Raw genomic sequence first — 22,171 nt, forward strand, 5'->3', positions numbered from 1 at the left:
TCGCCGTTCAAGTGTTTGGTGTGCAAACATATCTGCGAAGCCACTAACTTATGAACTGTTTGACCTGCGCAGGTGGGTGTCATTTTGCAAAGTGAGTCCTGCCTTCTCAAGACATTTTGTTTGTACACACGATGAGTTAGTGTTCACTGCAGCAGGATGTTTGGGACCTGAACATGTGTAAGAATGCACATCAGTGTGTGGGTGGGTGGACGGTCACTGTGTACGTGTTTGCACCCAGACATTACCGTGAGAGTTTGCAATGCCCTTAAAAGTCATTCTATCCCTCTGAAGGCTTTCATTTAGAAGTTTGAGATCTGTCATTGTGTTAAATTACACACCTCCTATAGTCATGTAATATACAGTAAACTATAAGTGCCGGAGAGACAGGAAAATAAACACATTTAAATCTTAGAGAATAGTGGAAAAATGAAATGGTCGACAGAGCGGAGCCTCACTCCGCTATTGTCTTCCTCTTCTCCACATTCACTTTTTCCACATTTAGCATTGGCTGCTTTGATGCTTGGTGAAGGAATGCGGGTTGAGTAATCACATGGGGAGTAGAGGGAGGGAAGGGTAGGGAGGTAGATTACACTGATGAACTGAAGAGGTGATGGAGACAATTAAGGCGGCCACAGGGTGAGAAAAGATGGACATTTAAGAAGAAAGAGAGTTAGAGCAGCAAAGGAGAGCAGGAAAGAGGAGTAGAAAGAGTGTAAGTGGGGCCTCCCTGGTCGTTGTTATGCATCGTGCGATCATTTGGGCTGATTTGGATTAATGCTTTAATTGGGAAACACATACAGACTGTTAACATCTGTATCCCATAGCAGTGGAGTAGCCGCCAAGACAAACCCGCGCTGCGTTACACTGACAGATTCCCCCCAGTAACAAGAGCACTCAAGCAAATGCTCTGTGTGAGAAGCACAGTGGTTTAATAACCCAGGCTTCAGACTGGCGAGCTCTGGGTCATAACTGGCATTGCCAACCCAGAGGGACAATCTCATCTCACACACTCAAAGCAAAGTGCACGAGGCCAGACATATTACATCCCATTGCACAGTATTACTACACTACCTCTTCTTGCCCTGTGCATGCAAAAGAAAACAACATTTGTCAGCGAGCTGGACAGATTAGACATCAGTGTTTTTGTTTTCCGCTCCTAAAAGTAGCAGCCTCAGCAGGAAGGTTTTAAGAATCAAAAGTCAAACTAACAGAGTCAGGGTTCACATATTTTGCAAAAAACTCAAAATGATAGTGGGATGCTGAGGAAGAATGCTTCAATGTCAAGCTGAGTTTGGAACCCTGTCTAGAAAGTGATGTCAGGAGAAGTGGGGGTACAGCTGCCATAAAAATTGCAGGACACATGCACACATTAGTTTATCAATTCACTAAAGAAGATGTATTTAGCAGTGTGATGAATCATTCACCCAGTTTGCTTGCATCCCTGGTCCTGTTCTGAAAAGTTAAGAAACCAATTTGAAGCCTGTTCCTTATTGCATCTAAACCACAACCTTAAATACATTTTATACATACGACCCCATAATCATTTATATAGCAAGCAGAAATAATAATATGTTAAAATTGCGAGATGGAGAAACTGAATTACACGAGGAATTTGAGTTGCAAACTCAAATGAAAAATTATTAGTATTGGTATCATTATTTCTTCTTTGAAAGATGATTTAAGCTGCTAGTTGTATTAATTCATTGTACTTGTTTCTTTCTAAATGAAACATTTCTATCTATATATCACCTGTCAGTCCAAGCCTGTGCTGTGTTACGACTGAGGGGTAACTGCATGAGCGCAAAAATTCATCAACACGCACATTCTTAGATACAATTGTGAGAAAGTGTTTTCATGGTGACACACCGTCATTCATACAGCCGGGCTGCCTCAGAACAATGTAACATTGCACACCCTGTCTGTGTGATTCAGTGACCTGTGGGACCCCTGTGCCCCAGGGTGCCCCTCCCGATGATACCACTCCAGCACTGACCCCCATTTATTTGGACCGACCCCTCTTATCAGCATTGCCAGTTTTGGTTGCTGCACGTGGATATATGCAACCAGCCCCGCCTCACCTCACCTCTCCTCCCCCTTCTCAACCTCAACCACTTTTCTCTGAACCATACACGTCAGATGTCTCCAGTTTGCTTTTTATGCATTTGCACACATCTGAAACCACATGCTGTGGGAAACCATGCTGACTCGATTCTCGCGGACAGAAAAGAGAGCAGAGTCGGATGTCAAGACATCAAATTCAATGTGGCTAAGAAATCAGACTTTGCAGAGGGTGATTAATACAGCAGAAAGCTTGGGCTTAGTGAAAGGCCACGGCATCCAGAGATTCCTGCCAAGCTTGAAGTGATGGAGCTCATACAGAGCAACCGCCAAGACCAGGCTTTCATGACTGTTTCTTCTGGTCCCTGTACGGTTTCACATCTACCACACTGCATTTGATCATGGGAACCTGTAACATGCTCACATCACCATACCTAATTAACAACGAATGGCGAGGCAAGACACTTAGACGGACACAGACACACAGTGCTATGCACACTGTATAGACACCTGGCATACAAAGCACACACACTCATAGCTGAGCAATATGACCCCATGCTCATGTATAGATTAACAGTGATGTCTGTCAGATTCAAACTGTTGCTCTATGGCTGGGTACCACACACAGTGATCATGTTGGCTCAGTATAGAGGAGACTCAGAACGGCCTAAATTATCAGAGAAAGTGACACGAGAATGCAAACGAAAGTGAAAACAAACACAAAGCACAAGGAAATTATGTGATGTGAGTGTAGTATAGTATAGTATGTCATGATAGAAGTGCAAGCAGAGCGGCTTGCTAAAATCACTGACGACTTCAACTTTGAGCCCTTCGAGAGCAATCTGAAGAAGAGAATAATCCAAAGGGTCAGAAGTAAAGAGGGCCCTGACATCCTCCAGACACTTTAGCGACCACTTGTCCTCATTGCGTTGTGTTGACAGGTTTTACCTCAGTAGCGTCCACCTATGTCTTCTGGGGCTTTTGGGTTTTGGCTAACCTCATTTCACAAGTGTAAAAATATAACTTGCTATCAACAGTCCAGACTCAGTTTAAGTAGACTTTTAAGTAGACCCCCAAAAATAGACAGATTTGGCATCATTCGCTCCAGTGAGTGGAAACTGCTTCCATGTCAAATGGCCCTCTGAAAGACATGATCAGAAACTGAAATCATTAATTTCAGCTTTGTATAGCTGTTCAGAGCCAAGGCCGTGCCTACTCTTCCAACATACAGCAGCTGGTTGCCAACTCTCTGATTGCCTCTATCTTTAGCTTGCTGGAGTTAGTCCTGTCCAACGGTGATGGATTAACCTGCACAGGATGGAGAAATTATACTGTTAAGATGTTGTAGGATATCTGTACTCTTAAGCCTTTGTGAATCTGTCCAGCCGTGGTGACCCCCTCATCATTCACCAGCACAAAAACAAAAAGATCAGGCAGGCCTCAGAGAGGATAAACAAGAGGTGGGCCAAATTACTGGTGCTAAAATGTGGCAGAGAAAGGTGGTTTCTCTGTGCCTATTTACTGTCTAAAAATATGGCAATGCCAACCCAAAGCACTGCGTGCCCGCAGATTTATCCATGCTAGCACCTTTTATATAAAGCCCCTTCTCTGAAGAGTAATGAGCATCCTGAAACATTCAATTACAGAAGTTCTACTAACGAGGTAAACAAAGCATCAAACGCAACTCAAAACAAAACTCTTGATGAGTTGAGATTGTAGTCAGGTAATGCTGGAAATGTCTGAAGTTACGGGGGTGGAAGGTGTTGACAGTGTTAGTGTTTTCCCTTAGAGAGCAGCCCTGGTGTTTTCCCATATTTACGTCAGTATTTATGCATGTGTGTACAGGTCCTTTGAGAGGTTTACATATTGAGGGTAATAGGATAACTCTGGCCTCTACCAGCAGAGAAACAGGTGTTTATCTTGTCAGAGCTGTTGTGCTAAGCCAACCTCTGACCTCTGGTTAAGAGCCAATTGAGAAATTAAAAGAAGAAATTTGCACGCCTCCGCCACCTCCTCCTCCTCCCGGCCCTTTGCTTGCATGCATGCATGTTGTAAAGGTCAGCCAGATGACGAATCATTTTACAGCTGTCCTTCACTGGTGTTCTGCAGACCAGCTTGCTGAAGATTGCGGCAAAAGAGAAGAGAGAGACATGAGCTGAGGCGCAGAGCAGAAAAAAACTGTAGAAAAGCAGGAGGATGTGAATGGTGTTTAGCCCAGTACTGGACAAACAGAGTTGAGTTTTGGGTTTCTGGCTTAATGTGGAGGAAAGGAAGATCAAGGGGCATCACAGAGGGCTGGACGGAGAAAAGCTGGCCGCTGTGTGGGGTCTGTCCCGTGTGCGGTACCACTGGGGGTCTGGGTTATTGATTTTCATGCACAAAGCAGGAATATTGGTCAGGGTTTTACTTTGCACTGCAATGCCTGCCAAGCTCTTTCTAGTAAGCCTCCTTTAATTATACACCTCTCTCTCTCTTACAGACAGACTGACACAGTCTCTTCAGAAAATATTATTACTAACTGTAATATACCCACAACCAGGCTATTTAAAACAATGAGCCTATTCCTTGTCTTATAAAAATTCAAAACCTCAAAGCAGAGGAGATAGTTTTCATATTGTTCTGAAACATCTGCCTACTTCATAACCAAAGCAAATACAACTTAAATTTTACCTAATTACTAATTACAGGAAGAAAAAATTCTCCCATTGCATTTTTAAATGTTTAAAAATGTAAACTCTATGTAATATATCCTTGTGTGAAAATTGAATACCGCAGTTCGTTAATGAGTTTTATTTTTTCTGTATCCACGTTAAACTATAAAAGAATATAGTCATGAAGAAGTAAATTTGATCCCACACTTTTCATCATTGTATTTTATTTAAAAAAAATCATCTGCTTCTTTGTGAAATAATTAACTTTTTTTCTATGAAAAAAGAAAAGAAAAAAAACTAATAAGTAACCACATTTGATATTTATCATTGGGATTTTCTAGAACTAATACATATTACAAGACAGTGGTAATTTACATTATATAGAACAAAATTAAATGCGTCTAGGATTTCAGTTACTATTAAAAACAAAGAGAAGCTGTATTCAATTCAAAGATTGTATATGGAGGAAACACATGAATGCTAATGAATTGTAATCAGGAAATTTTAACTCTTTGGTTACTGTGAAAGACAACAATCATATACCACTGGTGGGACAGTGGTCCATTTTATAAAAATCCTCTTGCAGAAACATGAAAGTTAAACAAATGAAAATAGTCCAGCATTTTGCTGCTCAAAGAACATGATGAAAACTACGTGGCCATGTGGAAGAGACTGGAGGCCAGGAATAATAGTATGAGGTTACAAAAATCGCTCTTATTCATTTATTCACATATTTCTAGCTAGTTACTGACAGAGCTTGTATTTGAAAAACCAAAATTTTGGGACCGTCCAGGTTGACAACCAGACGTCTTGAATAGCACTGCTATGTTATAAATAAAGGTTTTGGGTTTTTTTTGTTTTGTTTTGTTTGGTTTTTTTTTGGGGGGGGGGTTGATTTGAGGATTTGTTCTCAAATGTGAAAGATTAAATTTAAACAAATCGAAAATCCTGAGTGACAATAGAGTGGAAATACATTTGTTTCAATTTTCTTTATCTATGTAAATGTCGGAGTCTGCAATCTGCAGAATTCCTCTTTCCTCTGAGTTTTACAAAATGTTTATCCCACATCCATCTCACATTAAGCAAATGTCAAGAGTGTGGACTTAGTTCACTCAGCCTGTGTGTCTCCCCAGTAATCTTCAGGCTGCAGAGAGCTATGGAAGGTGGAGAGCTCCATATCCTCCTCCTGCAGCCTGGGGGCTCAGGGCAGATCTGGGATTGAGGTTGATAATGAGCAGAGGGATAAAGTAGAGTTATAGAGGTCTTATCACCCTGAGCCCCTGGGTCACATGGCACTGCTGGTGGTCAAACACCCCTCAATGAAAACTCACAGCTCTGCTCAAACAGGCATTTGTTGTGTTAGAGGTGACTACTGGAAAACAAAAGTAACAAAAAAAGCTTAGATATATGATATTTACATGAAGATCGAAAACATGAAGTACAGCCTTACAGGAGATTATGTACTTGTATTGTCAGTACAAGCTCATTTGTCCATAATAAGGACAAATGAATATAGTTTTTTGGAGTTTGTAGCGTGAATTGACAGCTGAGCTTTAAATACGGCCTCTGGCTGATAACTATGTTGGGTGCTAAAGCCACTCACACAGAGCTGTGTGGGGGTTTAAGAGGGAGACAGAAATTAGTGTGGTGAGGGCTTTGCCAGACCTCAGGCTTTGATTTGTTAAAGTGCATCAGACGGGAGTCGACCAGAATCAAAATAAATCACCTCAGTGGCACCAGCGACAAAACTTTGATAATGGCTCCATTTTGAGTGCATTTGTGAAACTCTCAACCAGCATTAATTATTATGGGCCAGAAAAGTGGTTAACCTGTTGTTGTCTTTTCAGGAAAGAAGAGTCACCTTCTTTCTTTTTAAAAATCCTCATTTTATTATACAAGATGTGAAAAGTTGTTTTTAATCTTACTGGTATATTATTTATATTATGCTTTTAGGTGATACAGGACATATTATGAGCAAACTAAGCAGTACCATGGCTGCACATGTTCACGTTCGAACTGGGGGGATTAAAAACTAATTCAGACAGGGATGCATATATAACATAACTAAGAAACCAATCACATCAACTTGTGGGCACAAGGGGGCGGGCAAAAAAACCAACACCTTGTCTATATAGTATTCTTATATATTGTATATAGTTTGCATTAGCAGAAGCACTAACCTTGTGTCAGCCACTGCAAGCTAGCAAATAAAAGATGGAAGCAGGATTAAAAGAGTATCAGCAGCAGTGAGCACCAGGCAGGGATGGTGACTAATGACTGAGGTGCTAATCACTATTATTTCACCTAGGTTGTAGCCTTTAAGGTTGTACTGTGAGACCAGACAAGTCAAATTTTCTGCTATATCCGCTGGTCACCATTTGTGATGCACACCAGCCTTCTCACTGGAATCAGGACCCGACAGAGGCTCAGATATGTATCAAAAGTTTCATCTGCTAATCACATTGACGCTGCTGTTTGACTGATCGACATAGCAGAAGCAGGGGTGGTTGATGGGACATCAGACCTTAAAGAGATCTTTCATTGAGGAAGTTAGCATAGCTGTGTTTATTGCCACTGTTGTCTTTTTGCTTGCTTGTTGTTTGTTTATTTTGATAAAACCAAATCAAACTAAATGTCACAACACAAAATAATAATGAGAGATGAGCACTCTCATAAGTTCAAACACGTTAGCAGAGGTACAGTACTTTAACTGCTGGATACGATATTTCCTACTGCACTGAAAGGAACATTTATGTGCACTACAGGCATCATGTCACATAATGATGGCGTGAAAATGTATACTTGACATTTCCGAATTAGCTGTGATTTCACAAAAATAACATGGGTGTATAACTTAAAGTGAGACTTTGGATGAGCACAGATAGACTTACTTCTTCAAAAAGAACTGAATTTCAGAGCTGCTTTCGAAAGTCAAACTAATTCATCCATCCATCCAGTGATGGTCAAACATTCAACAATCTTTGCCACATTAAAAAAACACATTTTAAGTGGAGTGGGCAAAGAAAATTGGAGGTGTTACCCAACAAACTTGCAACGTTGCACACCATAAAGTTGAATTTGCTCTGGCACAGTGGAGAATAGAGGGTCAGTGTAACTTGTCGGAGTATCAGGCATGAGCCCAGCCAGGATGAGACAAGCCAGTATTGTCTTACCATTACTATTCTTACTCCAGGCCAACCGCAGACACTGCAGCTGATGAAAAGATTGATTGGGGCAGGTTAAAAAGTCATTTGATACTGCTGAGTTTGATTTAATGGCGTGTTTCAAGATTAAAACAGTATCAGCAGCAGTGCCTAGGAGGCAGGGTGGGTGACAAAGAACAGATTTCTGCTAATCATTATTATTCCACTTGTTTGGCAACTTTTTACTACTATGCGGAATGAAAAAAAAAAATCTGAATGGCTTTCACAATAAATGATAACACAGATATTCAGGACTACAAGTGGTGGTTCGGAAGTATTTCTATGGCAACAATGGTGAAAACAGGAGCACGCCTTCACTTCTTCCCTTATGTCAGTATGTATTCCATTATGGCCGTACTGTGCGGACAGAAGAGCTCTGCCTGCTCACCACAGCTTTATTTATTTTACTGTCTTTCATCTGCAAACCACCACCAATCTGCATCAGAGGGAAATCCACTCAGTGTATCCCATAGGTGTCATTTAGGATTGATTCCCTAGAATTAGCAGATGTCAAAGTGGAACCATGTGGCTGTCTGTCTGGCCATCTGTCTGTCCATACCAACACCTGTGAAAAGGATCTTTGGACACAGAGAAATTGAATATCACTGCCTTTGGTTATCCACACATTAATTATGGCCACCAAGGATCCCTGAAGGTTTGCTTCTTGAGTGTCTGTCACTATCTGTTAAATGCTAAAGGCAGAAGTGATAATAAGCAAGAAGGAAAATTCACCACCATCGAAATCTAAGATAAATGCTTCAGAGGGTCTTGTGTTGATGCCAAGTGAATTATTATCCCTCTGCTAAAGCATCACTAATGAAGCTTATCCACTTACCCAAAAGATACAGCTTTCATAGTTGTTGCTGTGATGCCTTGATTCACTTAAAAAAAATAAATCCATCTCTATGAGACAAAACTCTCTATAGGTGATGCTGTCATAGGAAAAACCAGTGTAAGCATGCATTGATCATTTGCTACTTTTTTTTATGAGCAAATTCAAATGAAAGTTGAAATGAAATGAAAGTAACACATTTGGAATCCCCGGGTTCATCTTCCAGAATAACCAATCAGCCAATGTGAATTTACTTTCAGCCAAACAAGAGCTCCATCCATCCATTGTCCATACCGCTTATCCATCACTGCTGCAGGGGGCTGGAGCCAGTCGAGGCGGATATTAGGCTGGCTGGGGCACACTCTGGACAGGTCACCAGTCTGTTGCAGGGCCAACACATACAGACATACAGACACAAACCATCACACTCACGCTCACGCCTACAAGCAATTTAGGGGTCACCAATTAATTTAAATCTGGACTTGGACTTTGGACTGTGGGAGGAAGTGGAATACCTGGGAAAAACCCACACAGGAACAGGGAGAACAGAAAAGTCACAGGCCTGAGATTTGAACCCAGAACCATCAGAACCATCAACTACTGCACTACTACTGCATGACATCCCTGAATAAAGATAATTCAGAATGTGGAGATACATATCAGGAAAGTGGTCATCCTCTCTGGAACATTTAGTTCCAGGAAAGTGGTCATCACTGATTAAACATCTACAGTATGAAAACTCAAGGGTCTGTTAGAGAAAACTAATAATGTTGGGGGAAACAGCAAGACCAACTACAGCTACAATACTGCTGAATTTGTTTCTGGTATTGTTTATCTTGTGAGCCGGCATGCCACCACAGAAAAACAGAGAATTCAATGAAGAGTCCTTAAGTGGTTCTTCTGTTGAATGTGGAAAAGAATTAAAGAAGCTGAATTTAACTATAACAAAGTGGTTTCATGCATAAAAGAATTTGTATGAAGAATGTAAACGAAATAAAATAGAATTTTTTTTATTTTGTATTATTTTGCTTGTCTGCTTGTTTGGCTTCATCTTCATTTCTAGAAAAAAAGCGCCTTTGCCAAATAGACTCTGTATCATCTGATTATGCAACAAAACCCAGCAAAACAAATATTCAGTACATCAAAGTAAAACAGCAGGCAAAATATGAGCAGAGGCGAAACAGTTCCAACTTGTGTTAAGTAGGAATTTATTGATGGCAATGTGAGAAACAATTAAATACATTATGCAAAAGCTGAAAATTTGAGTCATTTATCTCTTTTTGTGTTTAGAGTATGCAACATATGACATATAAAAGGCTTACAGTGGCATCATTGGGGGGGTGGATTCATTGCATGGAATACCAATATAACTACATATAACTAAATAAACCCCTACATAAACCAACAAACTCATATTTCTGTTGTTTGAAAAATACTGAACGTTCTTTCAGTGTAGAAATGCTTAAATCTAAATCTACAGGACATACAAACTAAACGGGATATTTGCAATACATTTTTAGATCTATCTTGAATGAAAAGCACAGAACAAATGAATACATTTTTCACTTAGCTGAAGAATCAACTAGTTGATTCCCAAAGTTTGGAAAGTTTCACAAGACGTTTCAACTAAAAAGGCATCACTCTGATATTTCTGGCTACAGAGAGTTAGATTTTCATTTGATTGCTATTCCCAGTTTTACAATAATTTTTACCCTTCATTTAGTTGAAAGAGAGCCCAAGACAAAGTTGACTGATCCAACATAAAGCATCTGCCACCTGAATGATCCCTGAATCAAATTGTCCATAGCAACAGCTCGAGCTTGAGCTTTTAAAAGAGCCATTTCATCCTAATACATGGCCCATTACCAAATGGCAATTCATCACATTAACCCTGCCTCTAGAGAGCTGTCAGTGTCTCAGTCAGTACAGTACCACAGAGCTCTCTGTCTCCAGTCAGGACACACTCAGCAGCATGTCCACTTTGCCATGACTGTGTTTAACTGAAGAGTACACAAAAGCAGCCTGCCGCAGGCTGTATTAACCAAGTGAGAAGAAACCTCTGCTGATACATACAGCATAGACTGATTGACCCTTTCATCCTATGTACTGTATTGTAGGGGAGGAAGATATTTGTCATTTTACAGGTTTTACCGCGACATAAAACTAGTTTTTGCACTCTGCGTTCAGTCCCTGAGATCTCTGATGAAGATTCAACCGTAATGATTGCTACTAAATGTTCCAGAGAGGATACAAATGCAACAATCCGGGCGCTCTCATAAAAACACAGACAACTGTATTTTAAAAATTCACAAAAACAAACACTTTCGCCAAACCTTTAATTAGCATGAAGCTTTGCGCTGTAACTGGAATTAAGGAGCTTCAGACCCAGCTGTGGTGAACCTGATTACTTAATAATATGGTGATAAACACAACTATCAATCAAAGCCCCTGACAGGACTTACAATTCAGTAGAGATCAGCCAAAATAAGAGCTGCTGACTCTCTCATTGTGGCAGTCAGTATGGGGGGGTGTAACAGGATACCTGCCACAGTCAGCAATGAAGTTACTTGCACCAATGTAATGAGGGAAAGAAATAACGTGTCACTTTTATTTACAGAGCAGAAGTGCAGTAACTATAGCTGTCTGCTGAAAACAACACTTGTGCAATCTGAAATCTAAAGTCACTCAGCATGGACAACAACAATGACCCTATGTTTCAAACACTGGTCGAAGCCACAGTAAACACACCTTACTGCACATACAACATGAAATCCAGCAATGCATAATGCAATACGTGTTTGTGCGGCAATGACACTGCGAGAACAGTCATTCGCATAGTTCACAAACACATTTTATATGAAAAAGAGCAAATTTGCAGTCATTATTTTTTGAGGCTTTTTTGCGCCATCACCTGGAGTCAGGCATATCAGGTATCTTCAATATAAACTGATGGATAGACTGTTGCATGTGTGAGATTAATTTGAATTTGGATGTGAAGACACAGGGAACGATGTACAGAACCATGTTTACCTGTTTACCTGGTACGGATGAGCTCTGATAAACCCGTAGCTCATGCCAATTCATTTTGCAGTGATGTCAGTGTCTTTACAGATTTCAATACGTTTGGTATTTTTATAGAAGCATTTTTCAGAAACCACATTGGTTGACATTGGTGTCGACTCTTGCTGGTTTGTTTTCATAAAATCCACTTCTCACTCAAATACAATATAAACAATCTCAAATGCTTTTTTCATAATTATACATACACTATTATGATTATTACATAAACTTTTTCATGGACCATGTTCCACTTGGGATATAGCTTTTAAAGACATAGTGCCAGACAAAGAGACAACCTTTCTTTTGCAACAAAAATTTTTCCTGAGCAGATTTTAAACAAAACTCGAGTTGTGAATTACATTAAAATTAGCGATGTATTTTTTTTTATTATTATTTCAATATAGCATTAATTGAAATGAAACACTCCTTATATCACCAAAAAAGCTTTGCTGTGAGATTCTCTTTTTGGGATTTACTGAAACAAAGCAAATTAGATAAAGTATCATTGCTGTTGGTGATTTGAATTTAATTGGATTTCAACAGAGATACCTTCCTAACAGAGAAATCTTCTGGAAACATCTGAAGATTAATTCACCAGTGCAATTTGTAGGTATCTAGCACAAAGCTCTTGTTCTGAAAAAAAAAAATGACACTTGTAGCTCACACATTTCATGTCTTTCCGTTTTTTTTTTGTCCTTGACTTCCAAGTTTAATTTCTTGATGTGTCATCCTGCTCAGTACATCTGCAAGATCTGTTAAAACCAGAGGAGATGCACGCATACTTTACTTTACTTAACCTCACAACAGTCCGCAGTTTTGAACAAAAACTATTCCTTTTTTCTGTTGATTAGAAGTCGTCACAACACAGATGATGTGAAATAGAATCTGAATCTGAGAGGTAAATCACTGCAGCGTAGGGAACTGCAACTATTCTCTGTCACCTCCCCACTTTTAGCAGACCGTAGCTGATTTCCTTCCTTGCGTGACTCCAGAGTGTAAACATACAGCCAGAGTGACTCATCACTATTTGTCACTTCCACGGTCTGATATAAACACATGACAGGGTCAGGGGTCAGTTTGAGGTGGTGAGTGGGTGGGTGGGGGGCCAGTATGTCTCCCCATAAGACATCTTCCATTCTCCAAAGAATTCACAGCTTCCTGTGGCCAAAGCCGCACGCCTGCCCACTCCAGCCTAAAGGAAGGAGAAAGAGAAACAAGGTTAGAAATAGAGAGAGAGAGCAGACAGACAGTTTGGGTGATAGATTACCTGCCACACTGCTCTTCAGCAAAATGGAAAGAATGCAGTCATGACGAGCCTGTATCTCTGTTCAGCCCAGACAGAACAAGAAAGAAAAATGGCAGTTGTAGACAAAGATTGAAGGCAAACACTTGCATTCGACTGCATGGCATAATTTAGCAAATTGATGTCTTAGTATTGAAGCTTGGTTGTACGTGCCTGCCAAAATGTTCTTTGGGGCCAAGCAGCATTTTATAATAATAAATAAATAAATAAATAAATAAAAAGACCTCTAAATCCTGATCGGCACGCTACTTTCTTGAGTCCTGCATTATTGCAAGGCAGTCAGGGTGGAAGGGAGGGATAGCCACTTCCTTTCAGGCCCCGATCTGAAGAAAGATCCAAATACAGTCCAACATCAATCACTTTGCACTCCACAGCTTTCCCAGTACCATTGTTATAGAGCAGACCAACGGAAAGAGGCCGGTAGCAGGTGGAAATAAAAAGCCCTTTGACAAGTATAGGGTAAGATTCCTCCCAAGATCGTCACACCATTTATACAAGTTGAAGGGAGCTGGACACACACAAGCACACACACATATTTACTCAGCAACATTCTCATATGCCCTGATGCAGCCATGGACGGCCATTACAAACATCCAGAACCAAAAACATCTGTATGTGTATGTGCACAGAAATAAAACAGAGAAGGACAAATGGACCAATCACAGTATTAATATTGTGATTATGACCAAATTACAGTTATTTCAGCCAGTTAAAACTGCCTCCTTTACAACAATGTGCTAAATACAACAATATATTGTTTTTCACCTTTGGTGAAAATGTAATGATTTTCTTAGATATGAATATGTTTCAAGAGTCTGCTGTGAAAAGACAAAGCTACCTCCATTTTGGCAATATTTGTTTTTGAGGTTTTTCTCTCTGACACAGTTTGCCACAAATGTCACACCTCTTCCTCTCACAGTCATAACTCAGTCAAATCAAAACACATCCAATGAACCACATTCACACAAACGTATGCAATCAAACCTCTCTTCTTGTTATTTTCTCCATTGAGGTTAAATGCACATAAATATATTTATGAATTATATTTTTAAAAAGGCCCAAATGAAAGTGATTGTTCTTTATACATAACTGCTAATAGCCCATACAAAGGCTAAAGGCTTAGATTACCAAGGTGAATTTCGTTTAATGTTTGATATTCAGACATTCAACAAGAATTAAGTGACAGCTCAAGATAATGTTTAACTGATGCTGCACAGATGTTGTTTTTAGCGCATAATCCATGAATGCATGGCACCCTTGTGACTTAATACCTCAAAAAAAAAAAAAAAAATAGATGCATTTTCGACTGTGGAAGCTCTTTTCATCTGAAATTCCTCCAAGACTTTAGTTTGAGTAAAATATTGTGCAATGTGGTCCAGTGCCATTTTTCGTTGGACATTTCTTTTGATCTGTGTCCATTATTCATTATTCATGTCCACTGGAAATTCCGTTACAAATTGTGCTTTATCATTTAATTATTGTAGTACATGACTCAAGGTTTTATGATACTATGCACGTTTCATAAAACCTCTAGACTCTAGATATGTGAAAAGTATAAATGGCAAAAGAAATTATTTTAATACAGAAAACCATTAAACAATCCAGCAATTTCTAACAACTTCAAATGCAACACAAACAAATGCACTTTTTTAAAAAAAATATCAAGATACAGATTCAGACACAGACAGCACTTACACCACAACTCTTACCATTAATCTCTTCAGCCTTTAACTAGCCCATTGTCACTTAGCTTCGTTATTGCCCTGTCCTGTGCTTTTTTTACCACCCCTGGGATTGCCAACTGCACCCACCACTTCTCCCCCTCAATTCAACACCCCCATTCCTCTCTTGACTTTGGATCATGGGCTAAACCCTGGCAGGATCCCTGTCACATTATGCCCATGTGTGTGATGCTTCGCTGGGACCCCCCTCCACTCAGGAAATGCTCTCGGCCTTTTTCCCACCCTAGTGTTCCGCTGCGGAGACCCGGGCATTACAACCGAATCCAGTTACCATCCCAAAGCATTCCTGACTGATTCCAACCACTGGCCTGGCTATGGGTTCCCACAGACAACTAGGATATGCCCTAATTTCAAACCGGCTGAAGTATTGGGTATCATGTTGTGAACTACCAAAAGCTGTTTATGGCAGAACAGGGGAGTTTGAGATCCACAATAGACAATTAACATGCCCACTCACCCCCCTCCCCTTTATTCAATTTGTGGTTCGTCTGTAGGTGGGTTTGGTTCGGCAAAGATTAAAAATAGCCAGCCCATTCCAGACAAAAACTGCAAAGGACATGGAACACACATTGTACAAAATGATATCTCCCATTGTGGTGTACTGTTTGGGAATTCTTAATTGCTTTTTCCGATGCAGCTTGCCACAGGAAAATCCCCCTTCAGAGTAAAGAAAAAAAGAGTTGGTGAGCAGTGCGTAAACACCATACATATTGTGTAAACATGCATGTAAACACATACGTATAAACCCATGTCGCCCCTTGTGCACCCATCAAACTGCCATCAAGGCAGTATCAAAGCAGCTAACCTGCAGCAGAGCCAGTTGTGGCCTGTGTCTGCCCTCCCTCTCTCTTTTGTGTTCTGCACTGTGGTTTCTGCTTCAGCTCTTATTATTGATGTCTCTCCCTGCATCAGACAGACCATGATGGACCGGCCCTGGGAGGTGTGCAGGGCTGCAGGGTGGGGCACCAAAAAGGCTCCCACACACTGTGTGGGACCAAATCATTTCAGAAAGGCCACAGCAGAGCAGAGAGGAGAGTGATGCAGAGCTCCAAGTAAGCATCTCAAGAAAAATGTCTTTGTGTTTTTTGCCCCTATAAGGGAGCAAACAGCAATGGGGAACACATTTTAATCCATTCTCATCTGCCATCATTGCCTTCAACTGAACACAAAACATCCAAATAATGCAACATTATAATTAAGTTTAACATAATGAACATAATCCATATTGAATTACAAATTTACTTTACTTTTGGTTTATGTATTTTATGTTATGAAAGCATGATTTATTTTTATATTTTTTTGTAGAAATAAGTTCTCAATGTTATTCCTAATTAATCTTAAAACACAGGTAAAACAATCATTCTGCAATCCTAGATGGCAGAGATTTAAATATTTAAATCAAGCTTTTATAAAATTATATAAAACATAAAACCAGAGACTGGTTTGAAAGCCGCGGGCAATGTGAGTATATACAAGTTCTTCACTTAACTGGATTTTAAGACCACACACAAATTAAAACACTACACTGGAACACAGGAAAACCTAAAAACTTAAGGGATGTCAAACATTGTGATTCAATATTTAGCTAAAATGACACCATGTCAACAACTTGTATTAACTCTGATAACCAAACAACAAAAGAAAGGTGTACTCTCTAGTTTTCTAATTGTATAGTTTTGTTATTATTATTAGTATTTTTATATGTATATATTAAAACGATGTCAATAAACCATGAACACATATTCTGGAAATCTGCAAAGACTCATTTCATTGTTAAAAAAAATTTATAATTAGAGATATTATTGTATTATATTACTTCATAAATTGAGCTTGAATACGAAGACAAACCATCTGTCAACTTCTGATATAAAAACCTACACTGAACCACGCTTTTTTTCTTCATGTACTAACCTTGAGGTCTAAGCCTCCAGTGAACTTTTATTCAGTTTATATTTTTATCTTTTAATATTTTGCTCTAAGCATTTCATGTCTATTTGTTTTTCCTGTTTTACACAAAAACCACCTTCCCACCTTGATAAAACACCTTTTTTTTCTGCACAAAGGTATTTAAAATTATGGAATATTTTTCCTTGCAAGTGCTAACCACATTTGGACAGTTTGGAATTTGGAAAACCTATGAACCTGCCAAATCCTCCCCACTTCTGTCCTTCATGTCAAATTATGTGGTACTGCCTGTGATCACAAAATAAACCAGAAATTTTACATGTGCCTTTTTTTTACTCTATTCATTGTCTGATACGCACATTTTCATTTCAATATAAGGCTGTCAAAAAGAGATGAGCTCGAAAACAGGGTTTAGTCTGTTTCTGACAAAATGGCAGTCTGATGGGTGAGTGGGTTATGACAATATATAGTACAAAAGGGACTGCTGTGTGGAGGCCAGTGATGTTTTCTGTGGCGGCTGGGGTTCTCACAATCATGTCCATGACTCATGTATTTTGGCATGATGGACTCCCTTTCTGGAGTGCATTGGCTGTTTTCAACAAAATAGAAAATGTGAATTTGTGTCAAATGCTCCACAATCTGAGATACAATTGTCAAAAGGCTACTTAATGATTTACAGCTTCAACCCCTCACAGATATGTTGATTATTTCTGTTGTAAAAAAAAATTCTAGTGAGCTTTGAATGGCAAATTTCACACTGTAGGTGTAGAAATAATCACTAATAAATACATTCAGTGTGCAGACAGGAGTTATTTCTATGTAAGTTTTCAGTTGTATTAAAGGTCTACAATAATCAGATCAATATTGCTGTCGAACACAGGCAGCACAGAGACAGGTGAGCGTTTGCAGGTGTGTTTCTCCAAACCAATCAGATACAAGCTGAGGGATTCTGGTTCTGTTTGGCTATCACATAAAAATGATTAATGTTTTCTGCAGAATCTGGGGGGATTATTGAATTAGGAAGATATAACCAGTGATACGTGTGGCACACCCAGGGATGCCAACCACAACTAAAATCATTTCTGGGGGAGAAGAGGATTTTAAAACGTCAAGTTTCGTTTTTTTTTTTTTTTTTTTAAATCTCAGTTGCATCCTTCTGTTTGTTATCAGCTCCCCTGTTCGTTAACATTCGTTAATAATTCTAATTTCATATCTTAAATGACAAAAACTGTGTCTTGACATATATTTATCTGCTTGACGCTTCACGTGTGAAACTTGGAGAATTTAAATAAATCCACTATAAAAGCGATGATTGACCGGACAAATAAAGAGAAAAAAAGTCCAGTCGGCACCGGAGCCATAACGCAAATATGAACTGATTTTAACGCAAACTCCTCCTTCAGACAGCAGGTCTGTGGTGCAAATATTGTCGGGCTCAGTGACAATGATGACCATCAACAAACGATAATGCAAATGTAAAGAGGTTATTAAATATGGACAGCTGTGAGCCGTCAGAAGTAACAAATCAGTCCAAAGAGACTTCGGTACCGGTGAGCACCTTTGTGCGTTTAGGGACTGGTCCTATGCCTCTGCAGGAACACGAACAGGTCGTGCAGCGCCGGTGCTGCAGCTGATCGCCGCAGAGAGTGGCGGCCCAGTGCGTGCAATCAGCGGTCTGCAAGCAATCCCGTCCTTTCTCCTTCACATAAACACTGCTGCTACGAAAATATACACGGCCACCTACAGCGCGGGGAAAGTGATCAGGGGGTGCTCACCTCAACATTACACTGTTTTCAATTAAAGCGACAATGTTGAGTTAACTGCAGGCGACACTGCAGAAACCAAGAGCCACGAAACCAAGCGCGTGGGGATGCAGCCCCTAATAGTTTTATTGGACACATCAGTGTCTGCTTTACACATTAAAAAGTTCATTAATTACAATGATAAAATGTTAAGCTAGGGTAACCCTAATTTAGCAATCATTTTCATATTTTTTTTCTTAAAAAGCCAAATCTATAAAGATCCAATTTGCTCATTTCGAAATTTTTATGAAGATGAGATAAACCAGCAGCACAGGTCCAACAAACACTCTCCCTCTTATCTTTAAAAGACAACTGTTTGTTTTTCCATTTGCATGTGCAAACTACATATGTCTGTTTGAATCTTTACAAGCTGGTCATTCACAAATTTCGCTCCATTGAATGTGAGAAAATAAAATAGGCTAAATAGAATGAATCAAATGTGTCTTTTGTTCTAACAACAAAAATCTACTCTGCTCTCATTTGCAGACACTTGCAGTATAACACCTTCATAATTCTTGTGTTTAAATTTCCAGTTTATATGTTTTATGGCATATCTTTTAAGAATGATTTTATATCAATCCCTTAAATTATAACAAAAACAACAGATTATTTTGTGTTGCGTTTTAAAGGGTGACATCGAAGGGGAGCTACACTTGTGTGTATGTATTCATAATATAAAGTTATTTGCTTTAAATGTAGATTCAAGTTCAAGGCGGATGAATTTACCACCAGCTGATCGATCATCCTGTGGCGCTGGTCTCCAAACAAAGTCCCTGCGGCCTCTCGGTGACCCTCTGCGGCCTCCTTTCAACACCAAGGACAAAACTGACTTGTTTCTCACAGATGATCTCTTGTAAAGAAAATGTAATCTGAGTTTAACACTGAAAATTCTCTGAGTCGCTTTGTCCTCATCTGCTCCAGCAGTTTAATCTGATGCTGTGTGCCCAAATTAAATTACAGGCCACTGCTCACTGCTGGATGCATAATCCGCTGATTGCATTGGCCCAATTGGGACGAATGAGCAAAATATTTGTCAACCATGTTGTTACTTTCTCTGATGAAGCAGCACAATGTAGTTTTGTGTGCTCTGGAAGAGGAACCCCCACGTCCAATCGATAACATTTTGTATTAACAAATATAAAATGTATCCTTACAAGACAAATCCTAAACCGAGTGTGAAGGTTAAAATAAAAATAATTTCAAGAGGAAAAATATTTGAATTATGCTGCGTTCTGGGTCTCCTGACTTGCTGGCATAGGGAGGGTACCAGCATTGTGCAAGACTCAGCAAGAAATATTGTGTACAGTCCTGCAAAACAGTATACCAGCGTGATATTGAGGGCTGGATAATGACGGTGAGATGGGCCGGAAAGCTTGTCAGGGCTGCAGCCCTGTGCGGTGCGCCTCCACCTAAGTGGCCGAGCATTCCTGAGGATGCAGCGCTGTCAAATATTTCATGATCGGACGTCATGGAAATGTGCATGACTTCGTCTGCAATGGAGCAACAGGGAAGCTCTGACCCCGGTACTCAAGCCTGAACAATGACGAGTACGACCTTAATCACAACTATTTTCATATGAAAATGGAAAATAGAAAAACCCCAATGCAAAACATGGATTTTTTTTAAGCATGTTATGATATAATGAGGATGCCTCCTATTTTCATATAATTGCTGAATTATGCCTATTTAAGATCAAAATCTTCAATCATTAATTATACATAAATAAAAATCGGACTTTGGTGACTTTTACTGAGGGAAGGAGAAGACAGCAGGGAGTCAAGCATCACAGTCCAACACTGATCGTTTGCATAAACACTGCAGACACCTTGGATAGTTTGCCGTGCTTTCTTTTTTTTAATATGCTATTCTGTAAATAAAAGAGAAAGAATAAGATAGCATTAGGCGAATGAACTTGTGAGAAGAAGGAAAAAATGGTCTTAATGGAATGAAGTCATCAGCGCTAATTAAATGCAGTGGGCAAAGGGAGGACGGGAGCGCGCCTGAGTCCGGTGCGCGCTGGGTGGTCCCTCTAGCTGATAAATGTGTGGCCCTCACTCCGGGCGAATGGCCGACCAGGCACCGGTTAAAACAATACTTACATTCATTTATCCACGGTTTGAAATCTCCCTTGCAACAGCAAGAACTAACAGTGGCACGCCTGTCACCTTTAGGCTAAAAAAGAAAATTTGACAGCGAATTGTTTTCTCGTTGAAAAAAAAGAGACAACAACGACAAAAAACGAGTCACCCATTTAAGTTTTGGAACTGGACGGTTCCGGCACGGACCAATGAACAATTTCTGATATTTGACATCTGATTTAAATGTGGTTCTTTAAAATGAATTACATAAATGCTGTTGCAATATACACTACTGCTTCAAGCACAGGCAATGAAGTCACCAAACATTCTCCTGTTTTACGCACAGAGCAAAATTTGCAAAGTTGCTCATCCACAATTTCCTCCGGTGTTATATTCCACAGTGTCAAGGCCAACAGTCATCAGAAGCATCCGCTACAAACAGTGAGGCGGACAGAGATCAAAAGCAAAGCGAGATCATCTAACTGTACCCTTGGAGAGGCACAAGGTTGCAGGCAGCAGCTATCGAGATCTCCAGGGAACAATAAGCAACCTACTGTCAACAGTTATGGGTTATAGACTGATCGTCTTTCAGTAGCTGTCGTGCGCAGCTGCAGAAAAGCCAGTAAATCGAGCTAAAATAAAGCTTTTAGACTTTTGAAAACACAAACAGATAAACAATTGGTGCGCGTACTCTCCTGAGAGAATCATAACTTAGTAAAAGCAAAAACATTCTGCAGAGCTTGAGGCATAATTTAGCCTTAACTTCTCTAATTATCCTGTAAAGGTATCATGTCACATTAAACAAACTAAACATCTCAGATTTTCCACTGTGGCACCGACCCTAAAGCAGCCAGAGTCCTGCCGGTGATAGTGTGACAGAAATGTGCTAAATCCACCTTACTTGTATCTCTGGAAGGTTCGATGGTGAAACTGCCTGCAGGAGTTGAGCTGAAGTCCCAGTCCGAGATTCTGTGCTCAGAGCTCGGCAGTCCGGTCTTCACTCCCCCTGCGTCCCTGCGTAAATATTATGACTGCATTAAACAAACAATATTCGCGTGTAAAAAAGGGTCCAGTATGTGCACAAGACAGTGCGAACAGACTGGCATATCACATCAGATTGAGTATTAGCTGATCTAACGGGGCTTTTGCTTGATTTTTTATTTAAAGAAGGCCAGGGAAAATGTTTACATTTTGCTGTATAAACATCCTGCCCATGTTCCTGTCTATCTTTTACAGAAATCCAGAGAGTTGTTTTGAATGCGAGGCGCTCGTTCTCTGAAAAAAAAAAAAAAAAAACACGTTTCGTACTCTGAAAAGGTTTTATAAAATATTTCACCAGTTTAAGAACAATGAAATTTGATCTATTTATCGTGCTGGTGCAGCAACCGTGCTGGCATGAACTGGAGAGAGCCTGTTTATGCTTCAGTCGTACGAGTTTATAAAGTTTTATATTACAACATAAAAAATAAAAATAAAAAATGAAAATATTAAAATAAAGCCTTATTGGAATATTTGAGAACAAAAAAAAGGCCCCTGA

At 39.8% G+C, this 22,171-nt stretch overlaps 1 long non-coding RNA gene across 1 annotated transcript; it reads right to left on the bottom strand.

Moving 5' to 3' along the window:
• Window positions 1-9,945: 9,945 nt before the first annotated feature.
• Window positions 9,946-21,771, bottom strand: LOC115041597 (uncharacterized). Its single transcript, XR_003840626.1, has 4 exons — window positions 21,536-21,771; window positions 13,332-13,430; window positions 13,072-13,128; window positions 9,946-12,996 (listed from the first exon to the last, which is right to left on the bottom strand). It is a non-coding gene; the product is annotated as an uncharacterized LOC115041597 (long non-coding RNA).
• Between the last annotated feature and the right edge of the window lie 400 nt (window positions 21,772-22,171).

This window comes from Echeneis naucrates, chromosome 3, assembly GCF_900963305.1.
Source record: "Echeneis naucrates chromosome 3, fEcheNa1.1, whole genome shotgun sequence".
NCBI lineage: Eukaryota > Metazoa > Chordata > Actinopteri > Carangiformes > Echeneidae > Echeneis > Echeneis naucrates.